The sequence below is a fragment of the Excalfactoria chinensis genome, chromosome 2 (assembly GCF_039878825.1).
Source record: "Excalfactoria chinensis isolate bCotChi1 chromosome 2, bCotChi1.hap2, whole genome shotgun sequence".
NCBI lineage: Eukaryota > Metazoa > Chordata > Aves > Galliformes > Phasianidae > Excalfactoria > Excalfactoria chinensis.
The window spans coordinates 5,587,945-5,594,471 of record NC_092826.1 but is presented as its reverse complement, the minus strand read 5'-3'; the positions used below and the strand labels follow the sequence as shown (position 1 = coordinate 5,594,471).

At 34.1% G+C, this 6,527-nt stretch overlaps 1 non-coding gene across 1 annotated transcript; it reads right to left on the bottom strand.

The window, feature by feature from the left end:
* Window positions 1-4,176: 4,176 nt before the first annotated feature.
* Window positions 4,177-4,249, bottom strand: TRNAV-UAC (transfer RNA valine (anticodon UAC)). The gene has a single exon. It is a non-coding gene; the product is annotated as a tRNA-Val (tRNA).
* Window positions 4,250-6,527: the final 2,278 nt, after the last annotated feature.

The window sequence follows — 6,527 nt, the reverse complement described above, 5'->3', positions numbered from 1 at the left end:
CCAGACTTATGCAAATATTGTTAGCTGCACAGCTCCAATGTAAGAAATAAATAGTTGTGGAACATACAGTTGTTCCATAGGAAATGGTCTAGGGATTGCAGTGAATCGGTGGTGAAGACAAGGAACAATGTCATTTGCTTGGAAGGAAAAAAAAAAAAAAAAAAAAAAAAAAAGATAAATACTATGGAGTTGTATTTAAATACAGTCACACTCTGCACAACTTGCCATAGGCATAAAGCTTAAAAAGCCTTTAGTCTATATGATTAAGGATTAAAACATCTAATTTAGTTGCCTAGCTCTGTCTTCACATTGATTAGGTTTTTATACTCCCATTAAGAACAGAGACTTAGCTGGTACTGCCAATATGAATGATTTCACACAACCTAAAATACACGTGCTGTCAAGTTTGAAACTAAATCTCACTCATAAGATAGCGTTCCTTTTTCCAGAGTAAAGAAAATCTCAATTTGAACATTATACTTAGATTTGGTCATTACTGTTCAAGGAATATGTGAATCTATTGCAGTCAGACAAATCTGAAAGTATGACTGGATGATCAGAAAGCACAATCTCTGACGAGAAATGAAGAAATCAAAGTTATTAAATGAATGGCATTTTATTAAATATAAGAAAATTAAATCTGCTGAACAGAGAAGAGTGCAATTTTTCCTCCTTTCTGTAATTTCTATAAGGAATAGAGAGGGATCAGGGTAATAAACCAGGGAAATTAATTTCTTACATACTGCATATTGAGCTGTCCTTTTTGAGGAATGACAAAGACATAATCATTGACAAAAAATTCTTAAATTGGTTAATTACTATAGGAAATTAATATGGATCATGTGATCTATAAGCCAAAAGAGAAATTCATTACTTAGCAAGACTCTTTATTCTTATTTCAACTTCATAATACAATACACCAGGTTTTCTTTCTGTCTTTTGTTAAAGATAATGGCAAGTATGTGTCCTGAAATATTTCATGTATTAAATACAGTCTTCTCTAGGATGACTGTATCTGCATCACTGCTGTCCAGCAGTTCAGTAGATGCAAAATGCTGTGAATCATGGGAAGTGTTAATGGAATTTATTTAGAAGAGTAGTCTCACTAACTGTAAAGTTATTCAATTTGGCTTGATTTGAATTTCTGTAAATGGCTGCTATATGACTGGTTTTACTGAGAGTGAGTCATAGAATCATAGAATTCATTGGGTTGGAAGGGAACTTAAAGATCATCCAGTTTCAACCCCCTGCTGTAGGCAAGTTCTCCAGCCACCAGATCAGGCTTCCTAGGGCCCCATTCAAACTGGCCTTGAACACCAAACATGTCAGAGCATGAGGTGACGGATTTAGACACTTGAATGCACGTCATGTCACAGTGAAAGTTATCATACCAACATATTTTAGATTGTAAATAAATCTATATTTTAAACCAGTGGATAAAATCAATATTGATTGTGAGCTTTACTCAAGGAGGAGATCAGTAATCAGTATCAGAAATGAATACCTTCAGTAGGGAAGGGTTAATTGCAAGAGAAAATATAAAGACAGAAATCAGTTTGGAATATTATTTTTTTTAGAAATAATGAATAAATTAAAAATATTACAATTACGACAAAATAGCACCACAGCGAGTCTAGTTTAAAATATATATATTAATCTTATATTGTTATGTTTAGCTGTTACTTAACAATTTTTTATCTCTTTCCTTAAATCACTGAGCTGCATGGAATTGTATGTTTGAAAGTTTTAAAAAACCTGAGAAAGGTGTACAAAAGCAGGAATTATAAGTATGTTTAAGAAATTATTACAGAAAATCTGCATTATCTATTCTAATAAAACATTCCACTGTGTTTCCTTGTATTTGTCTAAATCCCCTACATAACTATGATTTTTCTTCTGTGAATTCTGCTTAAGCTTCTCTCCTCACATATGTATGTTAATAGAGAAGCTGACTCATGCAAGTATGTTAGAATCAGCATATTCATATTTGTATATATAAACTTAACAAGTACATGCAGAAAATATTATATAAAGAAATGAACAGATATGCAACATTTCACAGCATAACCATTCCACAAATCTAGGCAGGAGTCCTTGACTACAGCTTCTAAGGAAAAAAAGGAAATGTCCTTGGCATGGACTGATTTACAAAGGTGAATGCTAATTAGCTTCCTTACTTTTGGAAATACTTGCAATTTCAAAAGAATTTGTTCCAAAATCAGTACAAGTTCTGAAAGTTACACTTTCAAAAACATGCACATGCTATAAACATCTTAACATTTTGGATGGTGCTCTGAGCAACCAGCTCAGAGGATTCAATGATTCTGCGATCTGGAGTAATTGAAGCACTAACTGAAGCAGTAACTGAAGTGATACCTTTAGTGTATTTTTGCTGTAATTAGATGTTAGTTTACATTGAAAATGCCACTTTAAAATGAAAGGCTGATATTTAAAACATCTCAAGAAAAGCTGTGATTAGTGGAAGTAGCATAATTCTTCTATTTGGACAAACTGTCAGCTTCCAGTGAAAATCTTCATCACATTCTCTACCCATTTTGTTGAGTGCTGTGCTGATTGGCCATATGATGCATGGCAGAGTGGTGTCTCAGTCCTTGACAGGTGGACTGCAGTCCTCTGTAGTATTAATAACGTTGATTATTTATTTATTTATTTATTTATTCCCTCATTAGTGTTCCTGCTTGTGAAATTCCTCTGAATTTCTGAATTCACTGAAAAAAGTTCTCTTAAATGGCTTGTATGGGAAGTCAGAAATTTCATTTATTTAGGTTAGAAGAAGCTGGCATCACTTTTGAACATATTTTTGTTTCTTGTCGGCAGGTGGAGGTTAAGCAGAGTATATGCATTATGTCTTCTAGGGTGGTAGAAACACTAAGCTCTGCAGTGAACTGATGCCCGCATTGTGCCCAGCACTATACAATCAAGTCCTTGTGTCAAACCATAGAATTTCACACAACAATTCATTGATTTGATTAATTAGAATGATAAGTGGAGGCTTGTGAAAATAGCAGTTCAATGGCAGAAATGCATGTTATGGCTACAGTAACGAGGCTGATGCAGCAGTCACAAACGACATCATTCTGCATGACAGACAAAGATCAAGAATGAATCAGCCTCAGACTCCTACAAATCAGTAAAGATTAGATATAATTTTCCTATCATGATTAACTATTCATTTGCCATTGTCATCACTGTATTTAAAAACCCAAAAGGCAAGATGCTTACTGATTAAATAGATACTTCTGTTTTGAATCTCTAATAATAATCATATTAACACACTTCTCTTTGTTGTGAAAGAATGTTGGGACAATTGAATGTATTCTGAAAAGAAATAAGCTGAAATTTTAGTTCTAAAAATAAATAAATTCATCAAAAATGCTTTGTAAATGTTAAAACTCTTAGCTGGAACGTTTTCTTACACATATAATTGACCCAATGGAAAAACTTCAGCAAATGTTATTTCCTGTCTCTTTAAGCAAAATTTCTAGTAGCAACAAAAGGATGGTTTCAAAACCCAGGTTTTAGAAGAAAGAGGAGCAAGATGCACATTTCTCTTGCCTCTCATATAAAAACATCCATAGAATTCAAAGGGAAAATTGAGAGACTTTTTGTTCTTTGGAGTTCAAGAGTAGCACTCCTAACAACAATCTGGAATTGATTTGATTCATTATTTATTCATGGACATAATTCTGTCCCCCGCAGGGTATTTGGAACTAGATAATCTTTAAGGTGCCTTTCTACCCAGTCCATTCTGTTATATAATTCCATGATATGACTGAACTGCCTAAGTTTTAGCAATCAGCAATTCGTGAGATGTTCTGCAATATCAGAGGACTCTTTCATGGTACCTACATCGAACCTAGGCCTTTTTCATAGAATCATAGAACGGCCTGTGTTGAAAAAGACCATAAGGATTAAAGTCATCAAAGTCCTTTATACAAGGGCTGCTCAGGTGGAGCCTCCTGAGTTCCAGCTTGTGCCTCTGAATTGTGGTACACACTGCAAAAATGTCCACCTTCTTTTGCTCTCTATTTATAGATATTGATAAAAACCCATCTCAGAAAGCCTTTTCCACTCCCAGCTGAACAGCTCCCCCAGGCTCTCTCAGCCTCTCCTTCATAGGAGAAATGGAACATTTGTACTAAAGTTTTGTGCCAATGGTTCCACTGAGGATCGAACTCAGGACCTTCTGCGTGTAAAGCAGATGTGATAACCACTACACTATGGAACCACCACATGTCAAGGTACCATGAAATTATCTCTTCCCTTCATCTTAATTGTAATTGGGACAACTGGCCTCAGTGTAGATACTTTATACTGTATCTATTATGTCCTCTACACAATATTTATGCTCAGTGTCATGGTGTGGAAAAGGTACAGAGCAAATCCTAAAAAAATGGACGCAATTTGTAATCCAAGTCAGGAAGGTCTCATTCCAAATTATTACTGAAGATAGGCTGGAAGATAGTTTAAACAAAGGGTAGAAGCCAAAATATCAGAAATAAGCTTAAATAATGATATGGAGTCAAGGGTGTCTAGAGAGTAATTTACTCTGTTTGAATGTCAGGTCTGTAAGCCATCCTGTGAATTACAGCATGAACAACTTTTCCACTATCAACAGGAAGTTCACAGACTACAGAGTTGTACCATGGCATCTCTGTTACATCCAGGTGTGCCTGGCACAGCTGTCAATATACAAAAATCAGGTGGAGAGAGAAGCTCTGAAAGCAACACAATTGTGATTAGATTAACAAATCTTATCTAATTCATTGCAGCAAAGCATCTCTTTACTGAGATGTTTTTTTAATGTCCAAAACAAACATAGCTTATTCTCATTGAAGTACTCACCTTTTTTGTTTGATTGCTTGTATTAATTTGGAACAGCAAAGACAGCACAACATGATTGTTTCATCTGGCATATAAACATTTATTGTGTATTGCATGGAAATTAGTGAAGACATCATTATTTCTCTATTGAACGTTTTATTGTTTTACAGCTTACACTGTCAGGTTTAGCCGCTTGCTTTTTGCTTTTTGTTTCCACAATGAAACATACTTCCCCATGATTAATAATATTTAGTTGTGACTGCTGTTACAGACCTCCTCCATTTCATTTAAAACAGGAGTGCTCATAAAAATGAAGAATGTTTATATATATTGTCACAGTTGGCAAGAGTTTGCTTTCTAAATTAGAAAAAGAATTTCTGAATTCATTAACAGTTGACTAAGATAAATTCTTAAGAATTTCAAATATGCATTAACAAAAAAAAAACAACAAAACAACAACAACAAAAAAAAAAAAAACGCAAAAAAACCACCAACAACAAAACATGCACAATATAACCTGTTGTCATTGTTCTGAAAATTTTTGTGTGGAAGATGAATTTTTACAAGGATATAAACTTTTAATTTCCTGGCGACAGAATGCCATTCTAGCACAGTTGCTTGAGGATTTAATTCCTGTTTTTGCTTTGGGGATTTTTGATAGAAAGTACAAAGTAGTTTGCTGTTCATCGAGACAATATTTATTGTTTAATTTTTAACAATATTCTGATCTATTTTACTTAACAGCAAACAAACAAACAAAAACAAACAACACAAAACAACAACAAAACTTGATGCATTGCCTATGCTTTGGTAATCTCTTTCTTTACAAGAATGACTATTCAGACATTCTGTGTTAGTTACTAACTTCCTTTCTTCCTTTCTTCCTTTCTTCCTTTTTTTTTTTTTTTTTTTTTTTTTCCTTCCCCAGCGTTAGAGATTAGAGCATATATGAAACATATTAAAGTGATGTCATGGAAATACATTGTATGACATACTGAAAGCCTAACTGAGATGGAACTCTGAATATGTTGAAGCTTGAGTTCTATCAAATCCTATCCCAGCTAACCCAGCTATAAGTGGACATCTTATCTTTCAAACTGGGCAAATAAATAGTGTCACATTGTTCCTTAGAGTGTTATTGGCCTTCAGAATTGATGTTCCTTTCTCAAGCATACCAGTGCACTTTCTGCTGCAGTATGGACCTTTTTCATTTTACTGTTGTTATTGTTTGTATTGTTTAATGTATGTAACAGAGACAGTAAATATTCTTGAAGGTAAATTGTGTTTGTCTTGCATGTATATTTCATCTACAAGACTGTTAATTGTAAAATAGTTTTGAGATAGGTTATTTAACATGCTGAAGAATTGATTATAAACAGCTACTGTGAATAGAGATAATGACAAAACTAAGATAGTCAATATCTTTTTCATTAAGCTGGATCAGATTATAGGATGCTCCTCTGGATCAAGAAGATAAATCTCCATTTGCCCTATGAAGACGGACAGATATTCCCCAGAGCCTCAGAAAAACACAGCAATTGGACAACACTTTCTGTCAGTACTACCAAGAACAGATAGTTGATGTTTGATCAGTTTGTCATTTACTTTGGCTTTTAGCAACACTCAGTCGACACAGTGCTACTATAAACAAAGCTTTCACAGACAACATTACTGACAGTTTT